Here is a 20,038-nt window from a genome sequence, read left to right as displayed (position 1 = left end):
GGGGGGGGGGGGAGGATGGTGGTAAATAACAAAGAGGACAAATTGCTGTCATAGAGGAATTTGGGTTCCTTATGGAATGGTGGGTTCTATTCTGGGAATCAGCAACTGAGAGACTTGAGGTTCATGGAAGACAATTACGGAACACAAACTCCCAGTGTGACACCCTGGCCAAAAGTGGGTAATATGATCTTTGGGAATATAGACAGAGAATCTTAAATATGAGAAGGATAGTTACATTATCTGAGTATTTGGCACTAGTATGATAACCACATGAATACTGTATCCAGTACTGGAGCCCACCAATCTGGAAGGATGTTGATAAATTAGAAAAGGTTCGGAAAGAAAAGCCATGAGAATGATAAAAGGATTAGAAAAAACTTCCATGTGGGGATAGATTTAAGCCTTTCACTATTTAAGTTAACAAAGAGAAGGTTATCTTTAAGGGATCACTTGATCACAGTCTTTAAGTACATACATAGAGAACAAAAATTTGTTAATGAGCTCCTCACTCTAGCAGACAAAGATGATCATTGGATTGTGATGCTTTTCCTAGCACTGGCCATTTTAAAATCAACATTAGATACCTTTTCTAAATGATATGCTGAGTCTAGTTCAAACAGGAATTAATTCAGGGAAGTCACCTATATAATATGGTTGATCAGCCTAGATAATCACATTGGTCCCTTCTCACTTTATAATCTATGAATCTGTGGAAAACTTCAAAATAGTAAATTGATTTCTTTACTTAACTAATCGTATTGGGCCAATCCAGCTCCTATTATGCGCAACAGACTTCCACTGATTTTTATGAGAGTTGGATTGGGATCATCACACATGGACCAAAGTCTGTAAACTATTGAGTACTGAATAAAGAGCGTATCCTATAATCATTGTTAGAATTTAAGAAAAACAAGTAATAAAGTTTAAGAAATATATAACCTGCATTCTGAGATATATTGCTCTTTAAATGGATTTGTATACTTGTACTGATTAACTAATTTTTCCTATGAAAGTTTATGTGGTGTTAAGTAACACCAGCAGGCCCCTATGTATACTACATTATCCTCCAGCAATGTATATTTCAGACTCAGCCTTCCAGGTATATATAAGATGGAAGCTTTACCTTCCCCATACATGGTTTAAAATACATTTTTAAACTCATTGTGCTTCATATTTTATTGATTTTTTAAAAATATATATATTTCAAAATAATCTCAATTCATTTTTTGCGGTGGTAAAATGTCAATACCCAAATATGAACGTCCATCCATTTGACATCTAAAAGTCACTTGTTCAACAAAGATTAGATTTCACTCATATCATGCCAGCTTTTCTTCACATGCAGGCATCTACAATTCAAGAGAAATGTAGCCTAATCCTGATTCATAAAACAGTATCAGGTGGATATTGTTGGGAATAGAGAAATGTACATAAATTCAATTCCATCTTAACTTTCAGCACATGGATTCTGTGGTTCAAATGAAATCTTGCTGCCTAATTTGTAAAGAGATTTGAAACTTTCTATAGGAAAGAAGCCAGTTCTGCAGTCTATAAAACTAAGCATATCTAATAATGCCCATTAATTATCTTACTCTGTACATCTTTTGAAAATGTAAATCATAATATAGGTGCTAAGTATTATCATTAGTAATCTTCAATCTTAGCAAGTTAAAACCTTGAACATATTAAATACATTGAAATAAAATATTCTGGGGGGAGAGGTTATTCAAGCATCTGTGATGTCATACTCTAGAGAATAGTACTGAAATTTTTGCCATGTGTACAAGCTAAATTGGTTTCCATTTTAAAGATGTTTTCATTCATTCAAATTAAGTTTAACCATTTGTTTTTGTCTAGACATGATTTAACATAAGATTTATGAAAGATTTTTCATTATTGCAAACAAACATTTGTTCAATCTAAGAAATTCACACAGTAAACAACAAAATTCTGCTAACAATTTTCAAATAATACAGTATAGTCTAGGTTATCAAGACATGGGGGGATCTTTGCTTATATCTGAGTCGTATGGATGTTCATAGTGCATAGCTGGAATTTCATAGAGATATGTTAACTGACAAATGAGTACACAAATATCTCCACATCATCATGTTTGATATCTTCTCTGTAACCCCCATAGCCTTGTGTTATATAGCAAGTTCAAACATAATAGTGAAGACTAAGATTTAACTTCCTTAGAACCACTTTTTCTGTTGCTCATAGCTCTCTCTCAAATTCCTTTAGGGCTGATAGTCACCATGCTTGGATCTAGTGCAAAAGTGTATTTCTTTTTAAGATTGAGCTTTTTGACTTAAACAAGACTAAATAAAAACAAAACATGTCATGTTACAAAGTTACCTTTTTGTATTTTTATAGCTCAAAATGGTTGAAGCTAGAGACTACAAGTATGTTTTATTGAAGAATGTCATATTGAAGAATAAAACTACCCCAAGTTTTGAGACTGATTCAGTGGTTTTATAGTGATATATATTTATAAAATTGTACTGTCCATACATACTGTATTTTTTTAATCACCTGGTTTTATGGTTATGAATGTGAAGCAATACTGAACCTTTTGTATTAGGCTGTTCTTATCCATATAAGAGTTTAAATAGCTGAGCATCGTTTGGCAGCTCATCTTAAGGGCTACTCATCCTTTAAGGTTGTCTAAGAAGCTGTGCCGCTTTGCAGTCTATACTAATAGCCCTACTCATGATGAAAAGATGCAGCAACATACAGGGGACCTACAACAGATCTAAGCAGTAGTAGTTTGCAGGCACTATTTGCAGCAGTGGTCTGTAATTGCATCCCAGTTTCTCTACTACCTGCTGCACTCCCATTCCCAAGCCATAAATCTGTGAAAAGACTTCTACGGGGCCTAGGAATGATGTTTGAGAATGCATTACCGTAGCTGCTCCCACCTCTCTCTGGATTACAGTCCCTTTTGGGAATATTGTGCTACCTTCATTTCATTCAATGGAGGTCATCATATGGCCTTTTAGGACACATCTATACAGCAGGGCAAAAGTCGAAACTAAGCTACGCAATTTGAGCTATTGTAGACATTCCCTAAGTGTGTATACTATAGTAACCCTACTGAGTTACCAGTGTTTTTAGCCTTAACAAATGACTTTTTTTTAGCAAAACATATTTCATTTGTTTGTTAACAGTACCTCTTATATACTAAGGATTTGCTGGGCATAGAGACTGCGACTGGAATGAGAAATGAAGTTTGGAACTAACACAGGAGTCATGGATGGGAAACATAAATGAAATGGGGGCATGTCAGAGGGCCCAGGGTCAAAGGGAACACTGGTTGGGAGGGAAGAAACAGAAGGATCTGTGCCCACCAAAGCACACTTCCTATTAGTTCCTGGAATGGAACCCAAAATTCCAGAGTTTCACTGTTCCTTCGCAAGTGGGTTTCAAGATATTGACTGTCAGTCAAAGCGTCCTGGCATCCCCTGCTAGTGCTGAGCTAAAGAGAGGATAACAACCTCTCCGTTTCTCTGTTAGCTGAAAGTAGCGCTGATCTGTATGGTGGAGCTAAATGTTCCCGCCCCGATGAAGACCTATGCGGATGTCAACATTATGCCATCTGATGGAATTTCAGGGGGGCAGAGAGGTTTTGTAGGTTGCCTTTCTTTTAAAAACTTGGAAATTAGACACAAAACCACGTAAAAACCATTAAAGTTTCAAAGCCAAGGACTCAGAAGTTAGTAAATGCCAGAATTAACGCTGTGAGTCCAACCTTGTACATGTGCACTGTGAAACAAATCTTCAATTACATGATCAAATTCTCCTTTTTCCACCTGATCCCTACTTCATTCAATGCACAGGATGGACCTGGCTCTGAGAATGAATCGAAAGGAGACTGTAGTCTGTAAGATCCTGACTTCATGTAGAAGTTTGAAGAGTGTCTAGTGCATGAGGCAGAGGATTGCAGGAGAAGGAAGGATGGTCTCATGGTTAAGACAGTTGAATTCTCTAAGCAAGTCAGTTACACTGAACTTTTCCTAATTTTGTAGTCCTCATTTCCCTGACTGACTGACTCTCTAGGATGTGATTTGCAAAAATGATGAGCACTCACAGCTGCAATTTAAATTAATGGGGACTGTGGTATGATCATATAAAATGCTAAGAACTCAGAAAACTCAGGACCTAGGTAAAGATAAAGTAAGGTTGTTTTAGACTTTCTGTCTCAGTTCCTTATCTGGGAAATGAAGATACTACTACACACTCATTTCACAATACTGCACACACACCCTACCTGTTTGTTACGTTAGTTTAAGACATCACATTTATGAGCTCATCTACACGTTTTGCTATGCTTTAGGTTCATTGGTATGTTTAAGCATAACATCCATCCTAGTGTGGATGTAATTATATTAGTGTAGATTTAGACAAGGCATTTATACCAATATAGGTGTGTCCACACTAGGATTTATAGCAGTATAACCATGTTGGCAAAAAGCCAATCCCTTGACAGTTTTTATACCAGCAAAATATTAAACTTGTGTAGCCCATGTCTAATATTATATTGCAAGCAGAGGATATATTTTCATATTTATTCTGTATAAATACCTAGCAGTTTTGGGTGATGTAAAGATAAATAACAATATTTGGAAAAATGGAGTACTAAGGGTCTTTAAATTTTCCCTATAGAAGGAATATTTTGCAGTGTTTAAGTTGTATTTTCTGTATATTGTATCTGGTGTAGACTGCTGCTTCTGAAAGCATATTCTGCTTCTCCTTTTTTCTGTAGAATTGTAACTTAGATACATGGGAGGCAGACCCAAAAGCACTACCAATAGGTCCACTGATCATTGTACTTCTATCATCTCCTTTATGAGTAAAACAAACTTTCTTTAATCAAGGCAAATGCACTTCTCCATATTCATGTCAAGTTTGACATTTTAAAAGACAGTCAAATTTGAGCAGAGCCCAGGAAAAGCCTGTGAAACATTTTTCAGGTGAAAAACACTTTTTCTTCTTATTTGAGTAACTAAAAACCAGCTAAACAGATTTTTATGACACATTAACAAATACCAAAATACAGAATTTTACACCCATCTTCCATTCTTTTGGTAAATTATAAAAAGCTGAAAACAAAGGTTTACAATGGTAATGCCAGCAATGCGACCTTAGCTTTAGCACTGTTACCATAAAGAAGGCCTACTGAGTCATTTAAAGATTATATGTAATCAGAATGGTTGAGACAGGTTTACTTTACTTTTATTCATTTGACAGGTACATTTTTCATTAATGTAGCAAATGTGAATACAAAATCATTTTATAGTCCAAGAGGCCAGTAGTTAATTTGACATCAACTACTTGGTCAGCCTATTTAAACAAAAGGCACTAACTATACAGTCAATAAGCCACAAAGGAATGCATCTTAAAAGTAAAAGGGAGGACTATAGACCATCCATGATAAAATTTAGCTGTAAAAATGCACCTAAAATATTAAGTCAGTATAATATTACTGTAAACTTAATAATTATTTATTGGAAGAGTGATTTTTTTTTATTATAAATTGTTAAGCAGGAAGAGGCTTTCAGAAGCATGTAAGAAGTTTAGGAGACCAAGGACTTGTGCTCTTATATCCCTTAGGGATTTTTGAAAAATCACCCCGTAACATTTCAGCAACTGTGGTGCTAGTTTTTGAAGTGTGGATTCTTGTTCCCTGGGAACTGGACTGTGACCATCAAACTTATTGACCTATAAACAGCTGAGAATAGGTTTCAATATATAGGGCTTCCTCTTCACGTTACAAAACAAAACTGGCTTGTCTCTCTCCCTCAATTATCTGCAAAAAATAACCACCACCCATGGGCACCTAAAAGAGGCAACTACTCACAAACCATGAATCTGTGTATAACAACAGAGGGAATGGAGCATTAACTTGGAAAAATGCTGTAATGATGATTCAAAAGCATATGAACCATAAGGAAACATCTATTTCACAGTATGTTGGACAGTTACTTTTACCTCGGTCTCCTCCCTTGTGATGTGAAAGTCTGATGGTCAAGTGTCCCTTTCACATACCACTCCTGTTTTGTCACTGCAGCCCACTGACAGTTGGTTATCTAAAGTCAGTGAGGTCCCCTGGGTTCATTCTACTTCCTGTCTCTGTAAGAGAGAAGGAGAGAGTTGAGCAATGCTTCTGCACCTGTTATCTTTACTGCCTGCTGTTATCTCTACTGCTGCTTGGCACTCACTGCTGCCTCTGCAATACCATGCTCTGAGGTTCCACAACCTAGCCCAGTTGTTAGTGATTTCAGCTCTTACCAGGTTTGGGTAGCAGGAAACCCCACTACTACCACAGCCTCATTACTACCACAGTAGTGTGGGGGAGGAGAGTCCAGAGCAGGAGGTCTTAGAGTTAACACCCCAGTTGAAAAGCGTGGGGCAGTTCACACCTGTAAAAATGAGCCATTGCTACAAAGTGTCTGCAGACACACACAAGTGTGTCACAAGTGTGTGAGCAAAACACGAGAAGTCTTCCGCTCTACTCTGCGCTGGTTAGGCCTCAATTGGAGTATTGTGTTCAGTTCTGGGCACCGCGTTTCAAGAAAGATGTGGAGAAATTGGAGAGGGTCCAGAGAAGAGCAACGAGAATGATTAAAGGTCTAGAGAACATGACCTATGAGGGAAGGCTGAAGGAATTAGGTTTGTTTAGTTTAGAAAAGAGAAGATTGAGGGGGGACATGATAGCAGTTTTCAGATATCTAAAAGGGTGTCATAAGGAGGAAGGAAAAAACTTGTTCATCTTGGCCTCTGAGGATAGAACAAGAAACAATGGGCTTAAACTGCAGCAAGGGAGGGTTAGGTTGGACATTAGGAAAAAGTTCCTAACTGTCAGGGTAGTCAAACACTGGAATAAATTGCCCAGGAAGGTTATAGAATCTCCATCTGTGGAGATATTTAAGAGTAGGTTAGATAAATGTCTGTCAAGGATGGTCTAGACAGTATTTGGTCCTGCCATGAGAGCAGGGGACTGGACTCGATGACCTCTCGAGGTCCCTTCCAGTCCTAGTATTCTATGATTCCAAGCGTCCATAATTGTCATTCCTAAGCACTCAACTATGGTGAGTCAGGATTAAAAATATCCTGGTTTTAAAATCCTCATGATTTTAATACTAAATAATAATGTTGGATTATTTTCTTTTGCTTTCTACTTTGAGCCTTCAGGTTACATTCAAGTCACATTTTCTTTCTTTCCTCCTTTTTTTTCTTCATAACCACGAGAGTCAGAAGCTTACTATTTTTTAAAAATGAAAAGTGAGATTATGCCCTCATCATGAGAGTTCAAGAGATGGGGCCCTAATGTGTGTCAGTCTTAATCTGTGCCTGCTCCTAATTAAAGAACTTTTCCTGGGGTCAGTTATTAGAATGGATGATTGTGTTATACCCTTTATTTAACTAAACTTGATTGAATTACCCTCATTCTAACTCACTAGCTATCTAGCATGGTCAGTCTGTGAGTGGAGTGTTTTCTTATTTAGACAACTGCATGTTTGGTCTCTTGACTTTATGGAATATCAGTTACCCACCCACTTGTTTCTGAGAGTTGGGATGCCTACAGTGCTTGCCACTGGAGGTTTATATCATTGTTATTATGGCTACCACCTAACAAATTCCTGTGCATCACTGTTCAAACAAGATCAGGCGGGGGTCTGCCTGGAGCAAGAAAAGGGAAGTCATCACCAATCTTTATTGTACTTAAACTTCATACCTATTATACTGATCCTTTCATGCTAGCAACTAGTATTTTTTATGAAACTAGAAAAAATGCAAAAATGAGTAACAAAACATTTATGTATTTTAAGTATATATGCAATGGTTGGATAGGAGGTAGAGCTTACATCATATTTTGAAAACCAAGAGGGCAATATGGAATTAGATTTAATGATAGATATTAGGACAATAAAAGTGGTGGAATGAAGATTATAGGATCTAACCCTCTAAATAGTCAAGTGTCAGTATTATGAATTCCTTATAGTTCAGCGGCAGGCATTTAGTACATTCATAATACACAACCACTGCTTTGTATGATATGGGCAATGATCACGACTATGGGTTTTAACAAGGTCAGGGTCAAGATAAGGATGAATTCTTGCAATGCTCCAAAGGTGTAGGCAGACTTAGAGACTAACAAGGAAGGCATGAGAGAAAATTAAGGGTCCTTGAGGGCAAAACTAAAAATGTGTGTCAAGCAGAAACTAACTCTTTTGTATATTGCCACTATAAATGTCCCACTACATAAACATATCCGCTGTCTTCCATGAGCTCTCTGAATAGCACAAGTGACTGATAATCATGTTAACAGTGCTTTGCTAATATGGTGATAAGTGCTTTGACAATGTAAACATGCAGAAAGTAAACATGCAGAAAGTGAATGTTATTCCTGAAAGTAGGAGTATTTTTCAGAAGACAGTATGTTTAGGAATACTGCCAGCCAATTCTGATTATATTATATACTAGAAGATTTACCTGGTGTTGCTCAGGTCGTTAACTCAATTTATTTTTGTTTTTCTTCATTTAAATCTTTGCTCTGGGGTGGGGCTAGGAATGAGGGGCAATGTTTGCTGTAACCTATGTGCTTGTGCAGATGCTCAGGAGAAATTCCAGGAGAGGTTAGTAGAGCTGTCACATTATTGAATTTTAAGGGGAGCAGCCAGATCACTGCTGTGCCGACAGGAGGTGGGGGGGGGGGGTGTTTGCCCCAAAGTCTGTACAAAGGGGACCATGTGAGGTGTCAGATGAATGCTAATATTCTACTGATTCTATATATGCTACTCAGGTACTTGTATGATGTCTGTATGTGGAGTTATGAATATGGACTCTGTGCTGATATTGTGAATGTTCTCGGCCTGGATTGCCTACTGTAAGGAAGGACTGTCCAATGAATGACTATGCTAACTAGCATGGCCCCAAGGACAATGGCTCTCAAGGTGCCCAATACACACCTGAGGAATGCGTCCGGAAACCTGCAAACCAGTCAGTATCTAATAGCTGCTGGCATGGGACACAGCGATAGGTCACTTGACCATGTGACCCGCTCTAGCTTGGAAGGTACCAGAAATGGATATAAAGTGCCATGAAGCAGACTCTATCTTGTCTTCAATTCTGCTACTGATCCCAGATGCAGCCTTGTGAGGGACAGGAAGCTGGGAAGGATTGTCGACCCATCCTGACATAGGACGTACACCAGAGACTTTTAAGCTAGCGGTTTGTAACATCTCTGCTGAGAGCCTGCATCAAGAACTTGGAGATTGGTGCATGTAATGTATTCTCCTTAACAACCTTACTCTCATACTTTTTCTTTCTTTTATTAATAAACCTTTAGATTTTAGATTCTAAAGGATTAGCCCAGAGTGCTCTTGTGGGTAAGATCCAAAGTGTAAACTGACCTGGGATCTATGGCTGGTTCTTTGGGACTGAAAGGACCCATTCGGGGTAGGTGGGATTGGGTTCTATAACCCCTCACCTATGTGTAAGGCCTGGGGCTGACTGTGGCTCAGAAAGAGCTGGGGTCTCTGAGGGGTTTTGATCGTGAGGCTCCTGCTGGTTGGATTGGCAGCTGAAGTGCTCAGAGTGACTGGTGTGGGGCCTATTTGGGAAAGTCAGGGGCTGTAAGAAGCCCTGGTTTTGAGCAATTTGCCCTAAGCAGATGCCCTCAGTGGTGCCCAGACCTGGCCTGGTCCATCGCAGAAGTTCCCACTAAGTTTTTGTTTTGGTGCACATAAAGAATTACTCCGCACATGGATGCAAAAAATCTTACATGGAAGAGATTGGAGGGAACATTGATGAGGGGTTCAGTATGTAGGCTTCCCCAGGGACTGAGCACTACCTCAGCCCTCTTTCATCACAGTAGCTTGGGGCTAGGTGAGAAGTGCCTGTCCAGGGCCGCTGAAGCTCCAGCAGGCACAGGTGGAAGAGGGATGCATGTCCCCCCGCTGGGGCAGGTCTAGGTTTGTCTGCCCCTCTGCTCTCCTCAACCAGAGTGAGAAACAGCCAGCAATGTTCCCGTACCAATGTGGGGAGGGGAGTATGCCCCCCAACCAGCCTCTTTTATCTGCCTGGTGATTCTGTCTTTTTTCTGTTTAGTTTTATGAGAAACAATCCCATTCCAGGCACATCCCATGTTCCTGGCCCAACCAAACATTTACATTGCTTTAAGTTATGATCAGAGAAAGCTGTATACCAAATTTTCTGGTCCTACCTCTTACAAATGGTCTGATCTGTGTACGAGGAATCCAACTTTAAAGTTTGTCAGATTAATGGCTCTCTCTCAATTAAGCAGCCTTGGTTTTTTTAAAAAAATAATATAACTATATAGAAATAATTACATAAACTGTAATCCACATTTTCAGAGAAGAACCTAATCTTAATTCTTTTACCATGCTCTTTTTTTTCCCCCTAAAAATTTGGGAACGTGAGGAGATATGTACTTCTAAGAGTGAGGAACTAGTTTAGGAGGAGGGACATGGGTTATGTTACATTACTGCACTTAATTTAAGAAATACATATTAATCCAGGGCAGCAAAAACATATGAATAGGCACTCTTTTGGCATCTTTATCAAAGTTCAATAAATAAATGTTTTACTAATATAAATCCAGAAAAACTCCACTAACTTTTTTACAGTTACTATAGATTTATGCCAGTGAAAATGAGATCATCATGCTATGTCCCACAGTCATCTTACACAAATTACAGCTGGCATATGGGGTTGTAATCAAACAAGTATGTTATCTCCCTTCAGGGTTTTAATACACTGAGAAACTTTTTTCACTGAGTTGACATGATGATAGATAGTCAGCAGATCTTTATAATTTTCACACCTGCACTAGAAAATTATCTGTATTTAAGACAATATTTTAAAACACATTTTCTGAAGTTATTTAGGGGTTAATTACAAATAACTAAGGTTCATTATACATTCTAGAATGTTGTTCTCTGAGACAAAAGGAGCTCTCATTTGTTAAATGAAATTGCATTACTCTCCTCCCACCTCCCCCCTCTTCCAGGACTTTCATACCCTAGCCAACCCCCCTCTATTGAGAGTCAGTAATTAAACACTAAAGCCTCTCAGTTTCTGCAGCGCTGCAGGGAAACTCCTCCCTGTAATAAGCTCCAATTACTGGCTGCCACTGCAGTTGATGAAGGATTATCCTCTCACTCAGCTACGGCAAACTCTAGAGTATAATCTTCAATTAGTTCAATTCACGTAGCACGCTGGCAGGCAGGCTGGCCACTACGTTTCCCACGATTTACACAAATAGCCTTTCTTTGACACCCCCCAACACTGCACAGATGGTCCTGGGACTGTCTGTTGCAAAGTTCAGTGCATCTGGCCCTTAAACCCACCTAATGCAGGCAGCAAAACAAAGAGGGTGACTCAAGTGTTCTATAGTACCTATTTGTTTCAGTAACAGCAGGCTTTAAAAAAAAATTACTGGAGGAGTCAGAAAACAGGTGGGTAAACAAACACACCACAGCTTTCTGATCAACACTTTGTTACTACCTCTAGTCACTTTTCAATTATATTTAAATACAAAACAATAAAATAAAATTAATGTAAAAGATCTGCCTTACACTGGAAAAAGGCAGGAATGTCAATGTTAAGGTTGTAACTCCATCTTTTAGCTCTCCTGATTGTGGGTAAGCACAGATGTCTCCAAACAAAGGCTGATTCCGTATGCCATGTGTGCTCAGAATCTAGGCATAATGGAAGGCATTGAAGATCCTCAGCCTGAACTCAGATTCCTGGCTTCCTCATCTTTATGACTGATCTGTGATGTGAGATTGATTTTTATGGATGTTAGTCCCTTTAACTGATGAATAACAAGAACTACATTTGGAAAATAATTAAGAGCAGAAAGTATAAATTAATACCTTTCCATGTTTATTTTTGGCCCAATTTTAAAATGACATATTATTGCTTTGATTGGTCGTGACTAAAAGAGTTGACTATTTGACCTAGCCTATAATTGATTAACAGTCCAGTTCAGGGGACAGTTGTCCATATATTACAAAACACTATCGCAGCTGACATGCTAACTGGCAGTCGGAGAGGTGCACAGGACAGAATGGATGTATAGGTTGATCAGCCCTTTTAACCAACAAAAGGGGGCACTTTGGCCTCAGAAAGTTGGAAAACTTGAGCTGCTGTAGCTTGTACAGTGCCAGATTTATGTAGAGACGCCTCCAGTCTCCAGGGTGTTAGTCTGAGGCTTTTCAAATAAAATTGACATTAAAAACAGTTGTCAATCGGTTATATTAACATGATTATATTAAAATCATGCTGCATTAAAAATGATTCAATACATGTAGGGAGCATTTACTCTCTTAGGATATGTCTACACTACCCTCCTAGGTCAAACTAGGAGGGTAATGTAGGCATACCGGACTTGCAAATGAAGCCCGGGATTTGAATTTCCCGGGCTTCATTTGCATAAGCGGGGAGCCGCCATTTTTAAAACCCCGCTGGTTCGAACCCCGTGCAGCGCGGCTACACGGGGCTCGAACTAGGTAGTTCGAACTAGGCTTCCTATTCCGAACTACCGGTACACTGAACTACCGGTGGAACAAGGTGTACCGGTAGTTCGGAATAGGACGCCTAGTTCGAACTACCTAGTTTGAGCCCCGTGTAGCCGCGCTGCACGGGGTTCGAACCAGCGGGGTTTTAAAAATGGCGGCTCCCCACTTTGCAAATGAAGCCCGGGAAATTCAAATCCCGGGCTTCATTTGCAAGTGTGGTATGCCTACATTACCCTCCTAGTTCGAACTAGGAGGGTAGTGTAGACATACCCTCACTTATGCTAAGCAGGCCTATACTCCAGCATTAACTCTAATAAAAGGAATGGGGGTGTATCTGAACATATGAGCTTGTAGGACTGCAGCCCGTGTGACCTGAGAGTGGTAGCATATGGCTCTTGAACAATTAAAAATAAACCTGACAGATCACAACTTCTTTTCAAGATTTTCCATGCTTACGTGTACTTATATAGTTTACATACTCAGATTATATATTACTTGCCATCAACTTCTCAAGAGTTGAAAATGAGAACTTTGGACACTGTTCTGTTAAATACTGCATGTTTCGTGCAGTGTTCAAATTAAAAGACTATTCCAATTCAGAAATTGGTCCATATATCTAAAAATCTGCTTCAAACATTCTTTATGCGATTGCTATAATATTTGTATACAATAACGCAGATATGCAGGTCTTTTACATATTGAATAGAGAATGTGGTTGCTACCTTTAAGGCACATGCTGTTTGCAAAAGTACTTCTCATGCTAGAAAATACTGCAGCTACTAAAGTTTGCAGGTTCTAGTCCCTATTGTAAATTTCTTAAGCTAGGCAGCCATAGATTCCTATACATAGCACCATGCACATCTATGGTTCTACATAGAAATGTTAGAATACTAAAGCACCTCTGAAGTAGAAGTGTCTTCACAATTCCCAATGAACCTAAAGTTAAAGGAATTTTAGGGTGGTGGATTTCTGGCATTTGGCAAGTTTTCTGCACTTCTCAGTGAAAGAGCAAACATGAAAGTGGAAAAACTCTGTAAAATTAATATTTATTTCTGTTGAATACTCTGGAAAACCTACAAAAATAGCAAACAATCCCACTTCTCTGTTCTGCTTACATATGTGCACAGGGTACATTTTTTAAACACAAGGACTTAAAATTGAAGTCCCACAACTGGATGCTCAAATTGGCACACAAGCACATACAATTATAATTATGTCCCTTAATGAAGGCATGGGTACTCAAATGCGGGAGTCAGGAGCTGAAAGAGCTATTCCTGCTGATTGAACTTGGGCAAGTCACTTTACCGCTTTGTGCCTATATTTTAACCTTTGCCTTGTTGATAGGGCAGGGACTGTAGCTTATTGGGTGTATATTTATACAATGGAGACTCAATAGCTTTCTGGGCCTCTAGGCACTTGTTTAATGCTGATAATTACTAAGTAGAGATTGTTCCTCCTCCGAATGCTGTGATATCTGAAACTTGATCAGATTCAGAAAAAAATAAGAGTATTAATATGAAGAACAGAACTAATAGCTATTTACTTATATTGCCCAGTCATGGGCAGGAAGAGGAGTAGGGTAGAAGTCATGATGTCCATATCAAGGCATGATCCGGATGACTGATGGAGGATGGAATGGTTCAGATGGCAGATAGGCTATCTTGCATGAGTTCAGTACTTCCTCTTCTTGCACAAGAGAACATCAGCTACCCCACTTCCAGTTCCCACTTGACAGAAAGAGAGCAGTAAAAGGGAGGACTTTGATGCAGAAGAGAAGAGCCCTCATGGCGCCCGCGGGGTCATTTGTGTGCACCCGCCAAGTGCTCGGGGCTGGCTGGGCCCCGGGCACGTGGTGCCAGAGCCGGTCGGGCGCATGGTAAGCGCCGGCCTTGGGAGCGCCGCGAATTGGCTGCTCGCGCCCTGGGCGCGCGGCGCTGTGGGGGAGGGCGCCGGCCTCGGGCACGCGGCATTTGGAGGGGGCGCCGGACCCCAGGGCGCGGCGCTTGGGAGGAGCACTGGCCTGGGTGCGCGGCGCTTGCAGGGGGGGGGGGGGGCCCGGCCCCGGGCGCGCGGCGCTTGCGGGAGGGCGCCGGTCCCGGGCGTGCAGCTTTTGGAGGGGGCGCCAGCCCCGGGCGCGCAGCAATTGGGAGGAGCACCAGCCCCCGGAGCGTGGCACTTGCGGGGGGGCCCGCCCCCGAGCACGCGGCTATGGGGGGGGGGCACCACTGGCCGTGCATTTGTCCCCGCCCCCTGGTGCCCGGCAGGCGAACGGCCACGCCCCCTGGCGCCTGGCAGGCTCTAAAGGTTGGGGACCACTGCCTGATGGTCTCTGAGGACAAGTATCTTAGGCCTGTAATGTTGACTTTAAAATTCAAAAGAATGATTTATTTGATCCTATTTTCCCTTCCCAAAATAAAAGAGCTAAACTTTAAAAATTAAATTTGTTACATGACATGGATTTTTAGTGTTCACTAACGGCAGAAATTAAAGTGTATATATCAGACAAGAAAGGTGTGGTAGGCATGGTATTTGTTGGGGGTATATGCAATGGTTGGATCTAAGTCCAATTTAGTCTTAGGCCTTGTCTGCACTGAGAGAGAAAGTCAAATTTTTTAAGGTTGATTTTCTAGCACTCGATTTTGGGAAGTCAAAGTTACATGTCTCCACTGTAAGCAAGAGTTTGATATAATGCCTCCCCATTGACTTTGACAGTAGTACACTGTGGGTAGCTATCCCACAATTCCTGCTGCCCATTTGCATTCTGGGTTATGCTCCCAGTGTTCACTGGGACCAAAACAGTGTAGCAGGAAGTTCTGGGTATGTGTCTTCCATGTCCCATAATGCACTCATCTCCTCCCTCCCCCCGCTGGAAAGAAAAGGCAATCTTTTCAGACCCTTTTTTCCCCAGTTATCCAAGCACATGCCGGGTAAGCATGGAAGCTGTTTACCAGCAAAGAACTACCATGGCAATCACATTAACCATCTTGCACCTTATGCTTCAGTATGTCCAGAATGTATCCAGGGTCTGCTGGACAAGGAAGAATCTCGAGAGGCCACGAACATACTCTTCTGACATGTGTGATTGGCAGATGATGGTGGCCTTTGATCCTCTTGACACAGTGGAATTCCTGTTCTGGTGCCATGAGACAAGCACACACAGGTGGGACTGCATAGTTGTGCAGCTATGGTATGATGAGCAGTGGCTGCAAAACTTTTGTATGTGTAAGGCCACTTTCATGGAAGTTTGTGAATTGCTTTCCCCTGCTCTGAAGTCCAGCAATACCAGAATGAGACCCACTGTGACAATGGAGGACATAAAGGCATATTTATGTCTTCATGAGGCATAAAGGATAGGTCTAGACTGCTGCGCTGTGCCGACAAACAGCTGATCGACATAGTGCGGCAGCCATTTTTATTTAAATGAAGCAGCGATTATTTAAATCGCCGCTTCATTTCCCTTTGTCATCCTGCCTCATCTACATGGCTCCATCGATGGAGCCATGTAGTCTAGACACACCCCTAGAGGCTGAGCAAGCGCAGGATGGTGGTAGAATGGGCTTCTGGATGTTAAAAGGACAGTTTCACAGTTTATTGATTAGGTTAGATCAAAGCAAAAAGCAACATTCCCATTGTTGTGGCAGCCTGTTGTGCACTCCATAATAGCTGTGGAAATAAGGAGGAAGTTTTATGCCAGGGAGGGAAGTCAAGGCAGAGCACCTAGCCACTAACTATGAGCAGACACACAACAGAACAATAAGGAGAGCATATGGAAGGGTGCTGCAAGTCAGAGTGGCTTTGATAAATAGCTTTGTGGATGTCCAGACAGCTGGAGGAGCCAGGGGAATGTGCTGCATGCTTGCTGCTGCACCCACTGTAACACAAAGTGATGGGCAGACTTCACAGGAAATAAACTGGGGAGTGCAAAACCTATTCTCTATTATTAACAAGACCACAGTCACGCTTTTAAGTGCCCCCTATGCAGAAGGTGCATCACAGAGATCTTAGGGGAGCAGTTGGACTTGGTTTGGTGGTAGGCATGGTGAGGGACAGGCCAGGGATTGAGCCTGAAGGGGGGAGGGAGTCCAGGCATGATGGCAGGGCAGGATAGGGGCTCACACAGTGCCTGTGTGTTCAGTATTCCCGACTGCAGGGAGCCTACAATTTTCCCTTCCCACGGTAGCCTGCTGGCAAGAGGGGATCCAAGTGAGGCAGAAGGGCAGAGGCTCACGCAGACACTGAGGAGCCTCCAAAGAAAGCTCGGCATGGTGTCATGGCAAAGGCTCAAATCGTGCATCATTGGGGATAAGCAAATGGAAGTTTACTGCTCTGGTACCGGTTACAATAATAACTTCCCCTGCTTCATCCAGGTTGTTATGCATGATATCAGATGCTGATTGAATGTGGCCAAGAAACCTAGACTTTATGCTGCAATTATTTGTGATGCAATGACACCAGACCACTTACTGCTGGATTTGTGTGGAAAGATGTCCTGCAGTGGAGGATAGAATAAGGGAGGCCTCCCCAGAAGTCTTGTGAGAAGGATTAAAGCGTTCCTCTATGAGATCTTCATGCAGATGAGCAGGGAGGATTCCTTCTCCATCTCCAGACATGTTAACAAGCTGTTATAGGGACCTGCACCCACCCACTGTACCCAAATCAGGAACATTCCAAGCACTGAATAATGGATATTTAGCAAGCCAAGCCGGCTTTGTATACAGTCCTTCCCAAAAGGCTTATTCAAGGGTCTTATTGATCACATGAAATTAGGCCAACATTTGTATTGTATATACACATTATCTTATATATTATTCCCTAATGTAAGGTGTATTTGATTAATTAAATGCACATAGGTCCCTACCACCTTTCATGAGGTAGGTTCACCTACTTACAGTTTCACTTCCTTATACTCCCCCATTTGAGACCTCACTGGTCCCTAAGGGTGTGTCTACACTGCACTGTAACTCAAAATAAGCTACACAATTTGAGCTACACAAATTGTGTATCTTATTTTGATACTATTTCGAAATTTGGCATGGTCTAAACAGCACTTATTTCAAAATAAATCACTATTCCAAAGCATCCCTTTCTCCTGGTAGAATGAGATTTACGGTGATATCAGAATAGCAAGCCCAAAATAATGGGCTTGCTAGTAAGACATGGGATAGCTATTTCGGGATACTCTGGTATCCCAAAATAGCATTGCAGTGTAAACGTACCCCAAGAGACATGAGAGGTCTCACATTCTTTTTCTAAGAACTGCTTTGACTTTGCATCACTGGTTTTAGTTGCCAGTCTTCAAATTACAATTCTTACTTGGCAATACATTGTAACAACGCTATGACAATTACAAGCTAAAGCATAATTAATATATATATATATATGAATGAACTTATATAAACATATGGATATATCCCTATGTTAAGTGTATTCACAATCTTGTTTCACATGTTAGGCAAATACAAATTTGTTGGTTTTTTTCTGACTCCCCTCCCCTCTCCCCCCCCCCCCCCCCCCCCCCCCCACACCCACGCACACACACACACACTATCCTTCTTTATAAATACCGTTATAGATTAAGGCTTAATGAAGGACTAGGCATCATAAATTGTGGGTGACTATCATTCCAAAATACTGCCTTACTGTCTTCAACCAAATTTAAGGTAGGTTTAAGATATATGCCTAAAGGGTAGCTTTGTCAATCTTAAACATTTTGTCTTCTTTCATACACGATGCCATAATAGGCTTTTGCAGGTGAGATCAATCCAACCACAATCCAACCCTAAGTACTATTATGTTTTCAGATACATTTTGTGTCATTACTGACATGAACCAGATCCACAGATCTTGGATGTCAATATGACAGGTAGACTGAGCAGTTCGTGCTCCCTACTGCTCCACAAAGTGGATTGCTGCATCACAGATGCAAAGAAAAGTAGATTTTAACTTCTGGCTGCATTCCACATAGGGTTTGACCCATGGATCATTTTTCTTCAACATTTGCACCAATGGTAGGTATCCCTTTATTGTCACAGTATCATTAACCTGCTGTAACTGCCTGTGAGAGAATTTGCGTGTGTCTAGACTACAGGGTTTTGTTTACAAAAGTGGACTTTTGTCAACAAAACTATACCTGCATCTACACTGCCACTGAGTTCTGTCGACAGAACTCAGCAGTTTTGTCGACAGCCGTAAACCTCATTCTACGAGGAATAACGCCTTTTGTCGACAGAGTTCTGTTGACAGAAGGCATTATTGCATCTACACTGTCCTTTGAGTCTATCCTGTCATGTTGACAAAGAAGCTTGCTTTGTCGACAGAACTGGATGTAGTCTAGATGCTCTTTGTCGACAGAAGCTTTGTCGACAGTATGTGTCGACAAAACTTCTGTCGACAAAAGCCTGTAGTCTAGACATTTGACTTACCACAAATTTCTGAGTCAAGGAGGCTGACAGTTGATTTTTTAATAGTATTGCCATCAACTTAGATTTCTTTCTGAACACATTTCTGAGATTACCATTGACTATTGTTTATCTTTGTAATTTTATTTAATAAGAATAACTGATGAAAAGGGGGATAACTTCCTGCTGAATGTCAGTGGGTTCGAGCCCCAGCTGAGACATCAAATAACATTCTTGATGTACATGTCATAGCAGCTGAAACATTTGTAAAGCCACCTCCTTTTATATCGACTATTTCATTAAGCTTACCTACAGTTAATATTATTTGGGCCAAATTTTTCCATTAAATGCACATCTATAATTTCTTCCTTTGCCTCCCCTACTTTTTATTGTCCCATCCTCATAGGATTTGTCTAAGAACTTGTTTATCTCATGTTGATATTCCCACAGAGATTTAGTGGGATAGGTATTAACGCCAGAACCAGCTAATGCTAATCACCCACTGAGATCCTTTTCTGTCTTATAGGTCCTTGTTCTTTGATCCAGTGCAACCCAGATGCTCTTCTATCCAACATTCAGGGTTGGGCTGAGAATCAGAGAGCTGTAACTGGCTCCCTGACAACTGCTTCTCTGCTGCTTCAAGCATAAGCTGAATGCTTGCAGAAAAGTCTGCCCTAAATTTTAACATGCATTAGCCAATCTCACTGTCCAATGTCACAGAGAATGTTGAGATACACCAGTCCTCTCTAGTACTGTAGTATTGTCTTGGTACCACAAGCGTGAAGTCCAATGCTGCAGACCCTATCAGCATTAGGCTCTAAAGCCACTACCCTAAGTGGGATTCCATGAGCACATACATTTCCTTGTAATGGGTAATTACTTTACCAGGGCTGGCATAAACTAATGGTGAATCTTCACTGCAGAGTTAACTCAAGTTATCTATTCTCAGAAGGGTAGTCATGTTAGTCTGTAACTGTAAAAACAACAAGTAGTTCTGTGGCACCTTAGGGCATGTCTACACTATGCACTTATTTCAAAATAAGCTTTTTTGGAATAATATTTCAAAATAGCGCATCCACACTACAAATCCAT

General features: G+C 40.9%; 1 protein-coding gene across 26 annotated transcripts in view; it reads right to left on the bottom strand.

The window, feature by feature from the left end:
- LOC149525630 (uncharacterized) overlaps positions 1-20,038 on the bottom strand; it is a 484,863-nt gene that overhangs the window by 408,928 nt on the left and 55,897 nt on the right. The window contains exon 4 of one of the 26 annotated variants that reach the window (XR_016347253.1): positions 15-6,132. The exons of the other annotated variants lie outside the window; for them this stretch is intronic. The gene's annotated coding sequence lies outside the window, so the exon portion shown is untranslated. Of the gene's footprint in view, positions 1-14; positions 6,133-20,038 lie in introns of those variants that run through there. 26 annotated transcript variants of the gene reach the window in all.

The sequence above is a fragment of the Pelodiscus sinensis genome, chromosome 1 (assembly GCF_052426305.1).
Source record: "Pelodiscus sinensis isolate ZL-2025 chromosome 1, ASM5242630v1, whole genome shotgun sequence".
NCBI classification, from domain to species: domain Eukaryota; kingdom Metazoa; phylum Chordata; order Testudines; family Trionychidae; genus Pelodiscus; species Pelodiscus sinensis.
Note: the sequence above shows the minus strand (reverse complement) of the source record. Positions and strands in the feature narration are given on the sequence as shown.